Below are 15,424 nucleotides of genomic sequence, written 5' to 3' on the forward strand. Positions count from 1 at the left end.
GCCTCACTGGGCAGTGCCATGGTTCCCGCCCCACTCGGCTGCCGGGGAGGGAAGTCGGGCTGAGCAGGGTGACCTGAGCGGGCTGTTATGGGACCAGTGTGCCAGCAAGGGCCAAAGACCCAAGATGGGGCACACTGCCCGCGGCCACCACCTCCTCCTCTGCCTGTGAAACGGGTGCTGCAGCGGCAGCTCCGGTGGGATGCTGCCCTGAAGGGCTGGGAGAAGCAACCGGCTATTGCTTTGCACGGGATTTTCCTCTAAAACACAATTTGGGTTAGTCTTGCTGGAATTACATCATTGCAGCGGATATGCAGCACGCCAGTGGTGTGCTGAGACACACCGAGGCACGCGAACTGCACGTGGAGTATCCACATCCGAGCGTCAGTGGGTTGGGATGCACGGCTTGAAACGTGGAGCTCATCTGAAAACTCAAAGCCCATCGTGCTCCCTGGGCATGGCATTCCAATAACGCGCTTCCCGGGAGCTCCAACAGCAAAGCCTGGCTTCGCTTTGCTCTCTCGAGCAGCTCGGGGATGTCCCAGGCTGTTTTTCCCAAAGCCCGGCTGAGGCCGCCTTGGCTGGACCATCCTCTGTTGGTGGTCGATGGTTTGGTGTGACCAGGCACGTGGTGAGTGAGGATGGAGCAAAAAACTCCCTACTTACACTGGAACAAACTGGGAATGAAGGAATCAACACTGGTGGAAGGTTCAAGCCCTGACTTTCCTTTTACCCACAGGGTTTCTCCAGGAGGTGTGTTGTTTTTTTTTTCTCTACTACCTCCCCCACCCTTTGAGTATTTTATTTATACTTCTGTTAGTTTTTAATTTCTCTTTCTTGGTTTCCTGTTTGGTGCTTGGAAGCCCCGTCTCGCTGCTGGTCACTTTTACTCCCTGTCCCCTGGAGGCCTCGGGGGTTAATGGGCACAGCGTTCTCCCTGCTTGGGAATTCATGGGGAAGGCGTCCTTGGCCTCACTGTGCTGTATTTCAGGGGAAATGAATCTAAACAGGACGTTTGCATGGGGCAGTTGAGAATGTCACGGTCAGAAACGATTGTGACTACTTGAAAAGTGTTGTCAGGGTCAAAATTGAGGAGAAACGGGTTTTAGGCAGCATGACTGAATTTCTGTCACCTCTTTTGTCTAAAATGCCGACAAATACTTTGGGCGATATATGTATGGTACTGCTGAAAAGGAGATGGCTCAGGGATCGGTGGCTGATTTTGCAAACGGGGATTTAGGATATTTGAGATGAGCGATATCTAATGGGACTTAGGATCTCTAACAGGTAGAATTCATGAGACCTTATCCAGTAGACACTACGATGGCACTTTACGACTATTTACCTTCTTAAAAGCAAAATGAGACTTTTATTTTTGCGCTGTTTTTTGGGGGGGGGGGATGACTCCCGTGTAATTCAAAATATATGGTAAAAATGCTTATTTAATTTTCAAATTAACCCTCGTTACATATAGACACCCATTTTGATGGTGTGGCCTGACTCTGTAATACCTTGTTTCACGTGTGTTGATGTGGTTATCGGGGTGTTTACCGTATATTGGTCTATGTCCGTGGTTTGCAACCTCCTTTTTTTTTTTTTTTTTTTCTTTTTAATTTGTAAATCTTACGTTTTTCCAGTGGGGTGCAGTCATTTGCATAGCAAATTTAAGCTGCCAGGCGCTGGGTTTGCTTTTCTTAGTTACAACTCACAAAACCCTTCGAAGCTGCCTCTGGATCCCCAGGGCTCCCCAGGCACGCTGGAAACAACCGGCCTAAAATTAATGGGAAGGTTGCAAGGAAAAAACAGAAGGGAAGGGAAAAAAACCTGCTGGAAGGGAGCAGAGTCCCTGCCCCCAAGGGCAAATGGGGCTGGCAACTGAGAGTGCCGGGCTAATAGCTCTGAAGATGCTATCTCCTGTTCTTTCCTACCTCGCAAAACTGGGTTTGGGGGTGGGAAGCTGCTCAGGTGCTTGTGCAAAAAAATGAAAAATAATATAAGAGGGTGCTCAAAGACATGCATGTGGTTTATTCCAGCGGTGCATTAAGCATTGCTTAAGGTGGTTTGGGCTCTGTAGGTGCACATCTGGCTGAAGGGAGAGGTCCCAGCTTTCCCACCGACCCTCACTTGCCCTGGGAGATGCTGGGCAGGATGAGGGAGGCAGGCAGGGAGCAGGCAGGGAGTGGGCAGGGGGCAGGCAGAGAGTAGGCAGGGGAGGCAGGGGTAAGGCAGGGAGCAGGCAGGGCAGGCAAGGCAGGCAGGGGGAAGGCAGGGTGCAGGCAGGGCAGGGAGGGAGCAGGCAGGGCAGACGGAGCAGGCAGGGTGCAGGCAGGGAGGAAGCAGGTAGTGGGCAGGGGGCAGACAGGGGGAAGGCAGGGAGCAGGCAGGGCAGGGAGGGAGCAGGCAGGGAGCAGGCTGAGGGAAGGCAGGGTGCAGGCAGGGAGGGAGCAGGCAGGGAGCAGGCAGGGTGCAGGCAGGGAGGAGGCAGGGAGTGGCCAGGGGGCAGGCAGGGGGGGAGGGGGAAGGCAGGGAGCAGGCAGGGGGAAGGCAGAGTGCAGGCAGGGCAGGGAGGGAGGAGGCAGGGAGCAGGCAGGGTGCAGGCAGGGCAGGCAAGGCAGGCAGGTGGAAGGCAGGGAGCAAGCAGAGGGCAGGCAGGGGGAAGGCAGGGAGCAGGCAGAGGGAAGGCAGAGTGCAGGCAGGGCAGGCAGGGAGGAGGCAGGGAGCAGGCAGGGCAGGCAAGGCAGGCAGGGAGCAGACAGGCTGAAGGACCTCTGGCTGATGGGAGTGATGGTAGAAGGAAGGGGCAGGGGCAGACCCAAGGCGAGGGTCTGTGCCTCCGGCAGCAGCTGGCAGAGGCGGCTGCGAGGCAGGAAGCCCATCGGCCTGGCTATTCTCCTCATTAATTCCTGCCATGCCAAAATGCAGCAACCTCTCTCCCCGAGTGCTTCTCACCGTGGTGGAGTACGTGTGCTCGCTCGGATTACTCATAGTTGGCTGCAATTTCTATTCGCAACATATTGTTTGACAAATGTCAATTCTGAAGAAAAATAATTTAAATTATTTCTTCAAGACAAAGTTTCAGATTTAACATTGAGCAGATGCTCTGTCTAAAATTAGCATAATGATTCTTCATGCCTGCTACTTACCAGGACATGTGTCTTTAATGTAAGTGTTGGAATAATAATGAAACTTTGCGGTGATTTTTTTTGGATAATTGAAGATTCTCCCGCATGCTTTTGAAATGTTTAATGAGCACAAGGGCCTTCTGAGTTCAGGAACGCTGGTATTCCCATTTTGCAGATGTGTAAAGTGAGGCACAGAGCTCCTGCAGTGCCTGAGGTTCAGGACCCAGGCGAGCTGGGGAGAGCCAGGCCCTTCGGTGGGCGTCAGGCCCCTGAGGGCTGGCGTGATGGCAGAAAAGGGATGGGGGCTCCTGGGGTCAGGCGGCTCAAAATAAACACACCTCAGGAAAGGTGCCTGGTGGGATTTCCAAAAGCCGGGGGGAGCTCAGGGCTTGTCGGTGGCGCAGACTGTGCCTCAAACTTCCGGGCTGCATGAAAAGAAGCGTGGGCAGCAGATCCAGAGACATGATTCTGCCACTCCGCTCCGCTCTGGTGAGACCCCACCTGGAGTCCTGTGTCCAGCTCTGGAGCCCTCAGCACAAGAAGGAACATGGACCTGTTGGAGCGGGGCCAGAGGAGGACCATGAGGATGATCAGAGGGCTGGAGCCCCTCTGCTGTGAGGACAGGCTGAGAGAGTTGGGGGGGTTCAGCCTGGAGAAGAGAAGGCTCCGGGGAGACCTCAGAGCCCCTTCCAGTCCCTAAAGGGGCTCCAGGAAAGCTGGGGAGGGGCTGTTTGCAAGGGCATGGAGCAACAGGACGAGGGGCAATGGTTTAAACTAGAGCAGGGCAGGGTTAGATCAGCCATGAGGAAGAAGTTCTTTGCACTGAGGGTGGTGAGACACTGGCCCAGGTTGCCCAGAGAGGGGGTGGAGGCCCCATCCCTGGAGACATTCAAGGCCAGGCTGGATGAGGCTCTGAGCAACCTGATCTAGTTACAGATGTCCCTGCTGACTGCAGGGGGTTGGACTAGGTGGCCTTTAGAGGTCCCTTCCGACCCAACACAGTCTGTGATTCTGTGATTCTAAGATCTCGTTTCACTTTTAGGGATTTACAGTTCAGGTTGTTAAATACATCTGAAACATGTTTGATTCTCAGGTTTCTGCTGCTCCAGCCTTCCTGAGGGGCAGGATGACATGAAAACCATATTCCCTGTCCCCTTCAATCAGGGGCGCGATGGCTCATAGTTGGACGTGGGGGCTTTAAAAAAAAAAAGACAAAACACACAACAGCATTTGAACCCAGAGAGTCTCCCCATACAGGAAGACTTCGACACAGAAAGGTGAAGTGACTTGTTGGTGGCTGCACAGCAAATCAGGGAACTGATACGAAAATCCCCGATTCCCATGCTGTAGCGTAGGGGTTCTTCAGGGGGAACCTTCCTTCCTGCTCCGTTACTCAGCTGGCAGCTCTTGCAGTCGCCTGCGTGGAAAAGCTGAAAGTCCGGCCGGTGCTTTCGGCTTCTGTTAATGCGTTTTAGCAGCAGGGAAGAGAGGGATGAGTTAGGGACCAGCTGGAAGCGCGTGGGGCCCCGAGGGTGCTCCGAGGAGCGCGGCGCTGGGAACTCCCGTGCAGCCAACGGGGATGGTGAAAAAACTAATAGAGCTCAAAAAAAAAAAAAAAAAAAAAAAGAGGTGGGAAGAGTTTCAAAGAGGCCTTTTCAGGCAGCGGGTAATTTTCGCACAGGCTGGGCCACGCTGAGGTGACCAGGGGTGGGGGAAGGATGGGGAGGCAGCGTAGCCAGTCTAAACACCCACGGGAGGAAAAGAGCCTGACCTTTAAACGGGGAGTGAGATGTGGTTGTTTTAACCATCCTCAGCCTGAGGAGAGTCCCGTTCCTGACTAAATGCTGGTTTCTAACAAAGGATTTCCACAAAACTCCCCACTGTGGCCTGAACTTAACCCCGCGTGCTCCTGACCCTACAGTGGGAAGAGGAGTCTCAGGGGAACCTGGCCCTTCGCTTTCCCGTTTAAGCAAGACCACACTCTTCCACCTAAGAAAAGCCACCGGGCAAACACCTTCACGTTGATTGCCTTGAATGGTGGTGTTTGTACCGCTCAGGGGAAAAGTACCTTGACCTTTTTTTTTGTGTTGGAGCACAGCGATTAACCTCCATAACTGGGAAGACGGTGTTTGGTGTGATAAGCAGAGTCACGGATGCTGGTTAAAAATAAATTTTAAAAAATCTATAGCATTTTTTTAATGAAAATCTTAAATATGCCCATGTTTGTTACTGTGTGGTTGTACTTTAAAAGCAAAATTTTCATGAATTCCTGGGGTCGTGTCTTCTGAGAGAGAGTTTATCGTAGCAGAGGTGCTGAAGCCTCTCACAGACACCCTGGGCGCCCTCGTGCTCTCAGACTGGGAGGTGGTATTTCAATAAGTGCTTCTCACAGCCAGTTCCCAGTTCATCCCGTGTGCAAAGGAAGGAAGGAAGATGGCAGCTGCGTCAGGAGGAGATGATCTCTCTCTCTGGCCTAGTGAAATCATAACCATTGTGAGGCTGCTGCTGGAATCTGAGGTCCGATACCTCGAATAGAATCACAGATTCATAGGATGGTCCAGGTTGGAAGGGACCTTTCAGATCATAGAGTCCAACCATCAACCCAACACTGCCAAAGCCACTGCTACCCCATGTCCCTCAGCACCACGTCTGCCCGGCTTTTGATACTCCCAAGGGATGGCGACTCCATCGCTTCCCTGGGCAGCCTGTTCCGATGCTTTATAATCCTTTTGACGAAGAATTTTTTCCTAGTATCCATCTTAAACCTCCCCTCGTGCAGCTTGAGGCTGTTTCCTCTTGTCCTATTGCCTGTTCCTTGGGAGAAGAGACCGACCCCCACCCCACTGTGGCGTGGAGTAAAAGAGACACTGTTTTGTTTCTGATTAGGGGTTGTTCTGTTTCTGTCCATGCTCCTGCAGGCTGCATTTAATTTATTACATGTCTGTCCAAGTGCTCAAGTCCAACTTGATGAGGAAAGTGGACACCTTGCCGTACCCAGTCCCCCCGCTCAGTTCAGGTTGCGTTAGCTGGCCTTTAAGCGACAAACCTGCTTTTCCTGATTTTGGCTCATCAGAGTCGGTCCGCGCAGGGCTCCAGGCGCGACCTGCTCTCTGTGGCCAGAACCAAACTGGATTTGCAGCTGGGGCTGTAACCCCAGCAACCGGGATGGTGACGCTTTGTAACTGCAGCCAGCCCAATGTGAAAGTTCACTCGAGGGGAAAACACACCCGATTTCAGTGTTTATCGAGCGAGGTTTGGGAGGGTAGAGGCCGTTCCACATGCACTGGTTGAGAGTCCTCGTGGGCCCGTTAGCGTATCCAGTGTCTGACTCCATCCGTCCAATTCCTTAAAGACCTCAAAAACTGCACCTGCTTGCACCGAAGTGGCTCGGGCTGAGAGAGAGGGGGGAGACCGTGGCAGCATGGGAGCAAAATTAAACAAATAAAACTATGAAGCGTTTTTACCTCACGCTCTAATTCTCATTTCTGTCCGGAATGAGAGCAGTTGAAATTGGGTGTGAAACTGGGCTAGTGAGGAAATAATATCCTCATGGAAAGTGCACGTGTTACATGGCGTTTTCTTGGTTTTAGCACCAAAAGCGTTTTGGGGATGCAGTTTACGTGGAGTTTGGTCTGTGGCTGGTTGGAGACAGGCCAGACTGGCGTTTTGATAGCAGGTTTCTGATCGTTAATTCTCCTGGAAAGCAACGTGCTGTTTTCTGAGAGAAACAACAGCTCTGTTGACGTTCACCCCAAAAAGCACATCCTGCTAAGTTTCTCATTTGGCTGCCAGCGTAATTTTTTCCGTCACAGAGACCTCGCATCATTGTTATTTCATCGCTAGGTGACTTCTATTTTGGCTTCGCCCTGACTTTATAAAATCTGGCGTCGGATAGGAACATAGGCTTGGTAATAGTCGGGGGGGGGGGGGGGGGGGGCAGTTGTTTTTTTTGTTTTCTTTTTAACTAGTGATTTTTTGTGTGTAGCCTGCGTTAGAATAGGAGGGCTGAGATGCATTTTCCTAGGATGGCCGTGCCACCTATAGGGTGCAGCTGCTGTCACCACGGAATGTTTTACCAGGTACACTATGGAGTGGCAATCAGTTATCAAGCACATACTGATGAGCTGAGCAAAATAAGTAATCTTGGCAAGCGCTGTCATTTTTGCCAGTAAAAACGTACATCTACAGTAGCACTTCTAATGACTATAGAAGATGCACAAAATGTTTTGCTGAATACGCACATATATTTTAAGTATGAACACAGCCTGGGATGCAAGGCTACTTTTCTGCTTTCTTCTAAAACCCCCAGCTTGCTTCTTCCCTCCTGCCTGGCTGAAACTCAGGGTCATCTTGCTCTGTCCTCCGAGCTCATCTCGGTCTGGCTGGAGCCGGGATCCTGCTTGGGTGCCAGGACAAACACCGCCGGGGCCCTTTTGCCATCACCACAGGGAAGAGGGACACGCTCTGCAGATCTCGCCTGCCCGAGCCTGTGGCCTTGCCTGCAGCCATATGAAAGGAGCACTTTGTCTCCCCCTTTGAGTGCAACGGCTCAGGCTTTCGGTTTGTTACGGCAGTGATAACTCAAAAAAAAAAAAAAAAGAAAAAGAACCCCAACAACCCAGACCAAAAAAAAAAAAAAAAGACCAAAAATATAAAAGACAAAAGAACCACCAAAAAGACAAAAAAAGACAACGAAAAAAGACCAAAAAAAAAAGACAAAAAGAAAAAAAAAATACTACCCCCCCAAAAAAAAAAGAAAAAGAAAAGACAAAAAAAAAGAAAAAGACACCTCTCAGAAAAAAAAGATAAAAAAAAAAGGACAAAAAAAAGCGCCCCCCCCCTCCCCGAAACGACAACAGAAAAGAAAGGGCTGGGTGCGTTTCGGGGCTCCGTCAGGCAGCCTGAGCGGGGGCCCGCCGTGGCCGCGGGGGTGGCCGTGCCGACGGCTGCAGGGCAGCTCCGCGCTGCGCCCCGCGCCGCCCCGCCTGGTGCGCGGGGGGTTTCCCTCCGCCGCAAACCGCGGGGGGAGCGGGCTGTCCTGCGCGGGCAGCCCCGCCGCTGCTTCCCGCGGCCGCGGGGGGATGCTCCAGGTCCCCTGCGGGACGGCATCACCCCCATCCCCGCCACGGGGCTGCCTGTGTCCCCCCGTCCCGCTCCCGAGGGAAGCGCTGCCGGCCTGCTCGGGCTGCTCTCGGCCGGCGCGGAGCGGGCTCCCCCCCGCCGCCATGGGGGGCAGCGGCGGTGGGGGAGCGCGGAGCAGCGAGGGAGGGAACCGGGACAGATGGGGAGGGGATGAAGAGGAGGAGGAGGATGTAGGGGAGGAAGGCGGCGGGGGAGGGAGTGATGGAGAGGGGAGGGAGGCGGCCGGGCGGGCGAGCGGAGCGGGCAGCGCCGGGCCGGCCGCGCTCCCTCCGCCATCCGGGCCCCCCCCGCCCCGCCGTTCCGGGGCCCCCTCCGGCCGTGCCCCGCCACCCCCAGCCCCGGGGACAGCCGAGCTCCCCCCGCCGGCTCCTGCAGGCAAGAAGGAAAACGTGATGCGATGGAAAACGCTGGCGTGTGCGGGGCTTGGGCGGGGGGGACGGAGCATCTCCCATCCGCTCCGGTGGTCCAGCCCCGCTGGGTTCTGCTCCCCCCCGCGGTCCTGCGTGGGCAGCCGGGCTCGGGCAGCCTCGGCAGCGCCTGTCGCGACACCCGGAGCCAGCCGGGGGCTGAAGGATTCCCTTGTCTGTGCCGAAAGCCACAGCAGCTGCTTGACAACAGGAAACAATGTGTAGTGAATGGAAAAAAAAAAAAAAAAAAAAAAAAAAAAAGGGGTGGCGCTGCCTGAACAACTTCCCTTTACATCACTGCCCAAATAAGGAGCTTTAAACTAAAACCTTTTCTATTGCAGCCCGGCAGAAGATCCCCCTGGAGCCCCAGGGTCCCCACCTCTCACCGGGCAGAGTCATGGCAGAGCCGCGGCTGCAGCGCGGGGGGCATCTGCAGGTAACGAACCTCAGCGCTTCGCTCCAGCCTCCGCGTGTCTGTGCGCTTTCATAGCTCTATTCTTAATTTCTTTTCTTTTTTTTTTTTTTTTCCCTTCTTCTTATATCAGCCGTGGTCAGTGCTGGGAGAGGGAAGAGCAGGCGATGAGGCGTAATTAAGAGCACTTGTAAATCAGGGGCATGGCTCGCTGGTGAGGTCACTGCAGTGAGTAACCGGGAGTTACGGGATGTCGGGCTACTGTACACTGTAAACACGGAGGGGTTGTTTCTCTTGATCCGCCGCCAGACAGCCCGGCTGCCTGCACTGGCCCAGGCATCAACTGCACCTCCAGTCTTAATTGGCGGCCACCTCTAATTAAGGTCCTGCGAGCTGCGGACTTTCGCTGGCTGCACCATGTGGCAGGGGTGAGCTGTCTGTCTGTCTGTCTGTCTGTCTGGGACGGATTTCCTCCTTATCACTGGTACAGGAAAGCGAGTGGGGAGTGGAGGGTTGCTCTTGAGCAGCACGTGATGCGAGCGAGAAGCTGTGCGAGCGAAATCCCTGCGGGAGCTCCTGGCAAGCTGATTTTCCCAGCTCAGAGTCCAAAATATCTGCTGGGCTCCCGCAGGCAGGTGAGGAGGGTGAACCTGCAGAGAAGGGGGGGCCCATACCTGGGCCTGACCCTTTGGCTGTTTTACCCCTTTGTAAGTGTTTCTAGCTGCTGATGAGCACCTGCACGTCAGCATAAAATGAGGCGGCGTTAAAAATGCATTAAGTCTGAGTAAATGAGCGCTAACGATTTAAGCTTCTTAATCCTCCTCGATGGAAATTAATAACGCTTTTGATGCACCCAGAGGTGTGATCAGAAACGCAGACACGCGCTGAGCTGCTCTATGCAAATGTGTGGATTGTTGTTCCGGAAAAAGGCACTGTGCATTATTTTATCCCCCCCCCCCCGCCTCCGTTCCTCGTTTTTTAGCTAATTGGCCGATCAGCATGAAAGCGCCTGGCACTTTTACCCAGTTCCACTCTGGCCAGTGGAAACGGCTGGGGCAGCTGACACGGTGATTTATGGTGTGAGCAATACAATCCAAACCCTGCTCTGCTGCGAGAGGATAACCTGTAGCTTACAGGCTTTTAGTTTCTCTGGTGTCGAAAGATTGTTCGTGTCAGTCTGCAGAGTCAGTTTTCACCTTCGATGGCGGGATGTCCTGACAGCCCCTTTGTCGTAACCCCTCTCTCTCTCATTTTATTCTCTTATTTTATTGGGCTTCAGCGATCCCCTGGGAAGCTGTTTGTTCTTGTTGGGAATTGTCATGTTTTTCTCCGGTGCTTCAGGAACTTTTCAATACAATCCTTGTAGGAAAGCACGATGCTGCTAGCGTGTGTTTCCTTGATAAGAATAGGTGGGATTTGTGGGGCGTGGGATGTTGTGGTTCTCACTTGGCTCCCAGGTGTCAAGAGGCTCCAAAGCCCCTTCAATGAGTTGTCCCCATCTCCTTCCTGCCTTCCTCTGCTTAGCAGACAGCTCTAACTGAAGGGATCCTGGAAATAGGATTTCTTTCATCCCTGGAGAATTGTCCTTCAGTGAAGGAAGAAGAGATACCGGTGTAGGACACGGCGGGGTCTGATATGAGCTGTCCTGAGTTGCTTTTGAGAAGCAAAGCCTCCCGCCTCCAAGGCTGGCTGTCAGGCTTCTCGGGCTGGTGAAGGATTTACTGCAGGCATTATCAAGGAAAGGAAAAACAAAATCTGTAGAGGACTCGTGTAAACTGGGCAGTGAAGAAAAAAACTTCCAGTGTTACTAGTTGATTAATTAACAAATGTGTTACCACGAAACTGCTTGCAGCAGGTCTGGGCTTTGTGTCCTCTGGGACACATCCAGCACACACAGAAGTGCGGTGCAGCCCCTGAGAAATGCTTTTGAGGAGCCCTATGCTCTCCTGGGGATGCTCTTGCCACATAAATGAGGGGGAATTACTCACTGCGAGTGACCGTTTTCACCCCAGTCCACAATGGGCAGCTCTGATTTCTCCATGTCAGACACCATCCATTTCAGAAACATGCGTATGTCCCACTGCAGCTTCTCTACTGCGCTTTGAGCACCCTAACAAGGGACCCTCACAAGGTTTCTTCCCCCCCCTGCCCTGCTGAGTGCTTGCCCAGCTGCACGTGTGGCAGAAAAAGCAGAGACAGGACCGCAGGCTCCGCTCGTTTGGTTTGCCCGTCTGAGCAAGAGCACGTTCGTGCAGCCGGGGTGGAGGAGAGAGTGGCCTGGGGCGGGGGGGGGGCAGCAAACTCAGAAATGTTTGGAGTTTGCTCTTGAAAAATATACTGTGTCCGTCGGTAGAATAGCTCAGTGTTCGGCTTGCGTAGTTTGCAGCGTGATCGGATGTGGGGGACTACTAAGGGGATCCGGTGGGGTGAGTCCCCGGAGAAACGGTTTCGAAAATAATATTTATTCTGAAGTTAACAACAAAAGCGCTGTTGAGAAACCTTTCCCGAGCTGCGGGGATAAGGCATCGCTGACATGGGTGGTTTGGCGGTAATTGGAGAGAGCGGGGAAGTGTATCCCAGCTGGGGAAATCACCCCGGCCATCCCGTTGATTGGGTGGCAGGTCATTAATGAGGGGCTCCTGGGAACTCCCTCGCCGTACGTCACTGGCAAAGTCCCATGGCCACGTCGGGCAGCTCCTTCTGCGTTAGGAGAGCTGGCTTTCCTCCGGCTTCCTCCGTTCCCCCTCATCACCGAGGTTCCTGCCGCCTCCCTGCTCGGAGGAGCTCCGCCGTCAGAACTTCTGTCCGCATTTGGCTGCACATGTTGAATGCAAAAAGTGTTTCAGCAGACCCGTCGTTTCTAAAGCACTTTAAAGCACTTTGTTTCTTGGCAAGGGGGGCTGCAACTTAGGAAAAAGAAAAAAAAAAAACAACACAAACCCACCTCTGGAAAGGAAAGCAATTTATTTAAAATATACATTCAACACCATTGTCTCTGACTTTAAAAAGGCTGCTTGTTAGTAGATCTTTATAGCCCTGCTGGGATCTGCAGTCAGTAGGGCTGGGTTGGGACACAGGGAAATATTTATGCTGTTTTCCATTCTGCCCGTTCCACTTGCTGAATTCTTCCCACCTTTCGCTCCTTAATCCGGACGGATCTCTGGCTGGTGCTCCCTCTCCTGGGCTCTGCGAGACCACCTTGCAAGGGGACAGTTGTGATTAGGGCTCCGGCTGTGTCACGGCTTGAATTCAAGCAAATGGGCTTTCCCAGGCCGGCTTTGCACCGTCGGCTGGGATCTCGCTCTCTATAATCGGCGCAGTAATCAGAATGGAGATTTTTATCCCACCCGGCTCTAATTACACGCCTGCATAAGGTGAACCTTTTAATGAGCATCAAAAGACGCATTGTGTGTCAGGGAGGGCCTGTGTTAGAGGGACTAGGGGATTATTCAGTCATTCGAAAAACATTTGGTGAAAGTAAATGTGCAATAAATCTTCCTTATCCTCTACGTTGCCTCATTTTCTTTGCAAAGCCCTGCACTAAGCCCAGCTCCTCCTCCCGAGGAAGTCCAGGCTGTGGCTGGCTCCCGGAGTGCCCGCTTTCGCTTACTGCCCCTTTTTCGGAGCTTCGGGGGAAGGTGAGCCGGGCTGCACGCGCAGGGTAAGGTGAGGAACCCAACCCTGCAGAGCTGAGTGAGACAAGCAGAGACATCCCCGAGGAGTTACTGCATGGAAATCTTCCGAGAAGCCTTTTCCCTAAAAGGAACGGTTACTAACCCATTTGAACACACTTAGACAGTATTTTTGTACAGGTTTGTTTGTTTTTTTTTTTTTTTTCCCCAGTTGTACGGAAATTTTGCTTTAGGGGCACTTTCCTTCTGGGAACTGCTCAGCAACTTTTAAGCGGGGATAAGTAAGGGGGGAAAAAAAAAGGAGTGAGACCAGGTTTTCCTGCCTTCCCAAAATGGACCTGCTGTGAAGGTCCCAAAATGGACCTGGGCCTCGTTGCCTTGAAGCCCGTGTGCCATTTTGCATAAATGGTACAAAAGGCACAAAGCGCTTGCAGGTCATCGCGGCAGGAGCTCGCAGGGGGTCAGCCACCGGTACAAACTCAGCGTAGAGCATCTTCAGCGTCGTGGGAAACATTATTATATGCTGATGATGTAAAAATCTTTTTTTGGTGCAAATGAAGTTTTTGGTTTCAGCAGCTCCTCACTCTCCAAATCCTAAATTGTCTTTTCCACCCCGCTTATCCAGACCTTCCCTTGTTCCTTCCTCGGAACTTTGCAGGGTCACCTGCTCATTAAACCATTATTCCGGCTTTCCAGCCCTGGGAGGCTTTGGGGTTTCAGCTATTTTGCTCTGCTTCCCTATTAGACCTACAGATTTTAGGCAGGAAGGCAAGGTGTGTCAAAAATTGGCTGGATCCAGCTGAATTCAGACATAGGATTTGGGTTTCTCCGCTAATGTTGCTCTCAGATGCATCGAGACCTGGAGAGCTTTGCTGAGCCCTCATTTGGTGGTGTAGTTTAGAGGGGGAAACCTCAGGAGAATCCAATAAAATTGAGCCTGGCCCTTTTCCCAGCAAACCTGGTTTTAAGCGTAGTATTTCCCTGAAGCCTTTACTGCCACAGTCCCACATCCAGATTGAAATCCAACTTCTGCATTGCTTAGATGGTCTCTCCTGAAAGGCAGTTCACTGCTTCGCAGAACTCAAAAGGCAAAAAACAGACACAACCCTTCATTCTACAACCACCTACTGGCACTTTTCATAAGAATTACTAACAGATTTACGTCTCGGGTATACATGGACTGGCCTTCTTCATCTTCAGGTGTATGATTATTCTCTTGATAGCCCCATATATCACCAATGTCATAATGGACCATGAGCCAGCGGTGACGAAGGGTCCCAAGGGGTGTTGTGTAGTGAGCTGGTTGCGTTCCCAACTCAGGGTAGGGTATGGTCTTGGGGTAAAAGGCTAACTAGAGAAGTGTGTGACTGGATGCGTGCTCCCCAAACGTAATGTAGTAAGATAAGTTGTAGGCTGAACGCACTGGAGGTCTGCGTCGCGGCTGGAAGCGATGGCGTGCCCTCTCCAGCCGTTTCACCTGGGGAAGGTGAACGAATGGTCATTATTTACGTGCTGGGGTACAGGGTTCACAGAACAGGCTGTGAAAACTGGAGAGCTTCTAGGAACTTTCAAGGGGTTTAAGAGCAACACCTTGGTTCCTCCTGCCCCAAGCTGCTGGGAGATGCCCAGGAAAGGTGTGGGATAGAAAGACTTTCCCCATTCCCTGCTGTTCGGGGTGAGGCAGTGGGGACCCCAAGGGATGCAGTGAACGACCTGGGGCCAAAACAGTGGCTTTGTCACTAACGGGAATGTGTTTAGAGTTTTCCATGAGGCATCGCTGACTCTTTAAATAGCTCCCCACAGGTTTCCTGTGTTCCCTCCTGCTCTTTATTCAGTTTTTTTGGTGTTTGTTCCCTTCTGGGGAGATTCACTAACATAAATTAAAGCTATAGAAAAACTGAGGATGGGGCTAAAACGAGTGGCACAAAAACGAAAAACTAAAAAAAAAAGTTTCATAGAGTTCACACATTTCGGAAAGCACTGGGATGGCACCCGCCACCTGTAAAACAAGAGCAGCTGCTGGGCTGGGTCAGCCAGGAGTCGGTAACGGGCTGGTGATTTGCAGTTGCCACCCTGTTGCCACAGGGGTGGAAATCTGATAAACTCCCCAGGAGGCACCACAGCCGCACCGGGTTGTCTCAGCTGCGGAGGAACAAGTTGAGGGTGACGAGCCGGCTGGGCACGGTGAAGAACGGAGAGGTAGTGCCTGTCCTTTAAGGGGAAGCATCCTGGGGGGGGGGGGGGAACACGAGCACGGGGTGGTGATCCCAAGCATCTCTCCTTAGAAGGGCTCTTCGCAGCAGATATTTGTACAAACTGAAACAGTTAAGGGATTTCTTTACTCAAATATGAGGTCTCTTGGCATCCCAAGTGCTTGTGTCAATTGGGGGGAACGGCAGGGCCAGTAGGGGCAGGACAAAGCGTTCTTGTGTGTATTTGAACCCCCCAAAAGTGTGTTGGATCTTTGCACGTTTTAAAGAGGAAAATAAAGTTTTGGTCGTGTTTAAAAAAAGGAAAAAAAAAAAAAAGCCTTCATTTTGAAGACGAGGAGTGCTCGACTGTGGAACAAAACAGGGCAATGAAAGGTCAGGCTTGAACCAAGTGCAAAAATAGAGTAGTAGATACCTACAGAAGAATTTGAAGCTTTTCTGAGTTGTAAGGGAAGTCGAGCTGGGTGTTTAATTACCTCCCACAAACTTGCCCGTCGTGCTC

At 52.3% G+C, this 15,424-nt stretch overlaps 1 protein-coding gene across 5 annotated transcripts in view; it reads left to right on the forward strand.

Annotated features, from left to right (window-relative positions):
* HIVEP3 (HIVEP zinc finger 3) overlaps positions 1-15,424 on the forward strand; it is a 286,550-nt gene that overhangs the window by 154,963 nt on the left and 116,163 nt on the right. For 4 of the 5 annotated variants that reach the window (XM_063355653.1, XM_063355650.1, XM_063355655.1 and 1 more), the window contains one exon: positions 9,010-9,104. The exons of the other annotated variant lie outside the window; for it this stretch is intronic. The gene's annotated coding sequence lies outside the window, so the exon portion shown is untranslated. The remainder of the gene's footprint in view (positions 1-9,009; positions 9,105-15,424) is intronic. 5 annotated transcript variants of the gene reach the window in all.

The sequence above is a fragment of the Chroicocephalus ridibundus genome, chromosome 19, assembly GCF_963924245.1.
Source record: "Chroicocephalus ridibundus chromosome 19, bChrRid1.1, whole genome shotgun sequence".
Lineage (NCBI taxonomy): Eukaryota > Metazoa > Chordata > Aves > Charadriiformes > Laridae > Chroicocephalus > Chroicocephalus ridibundus.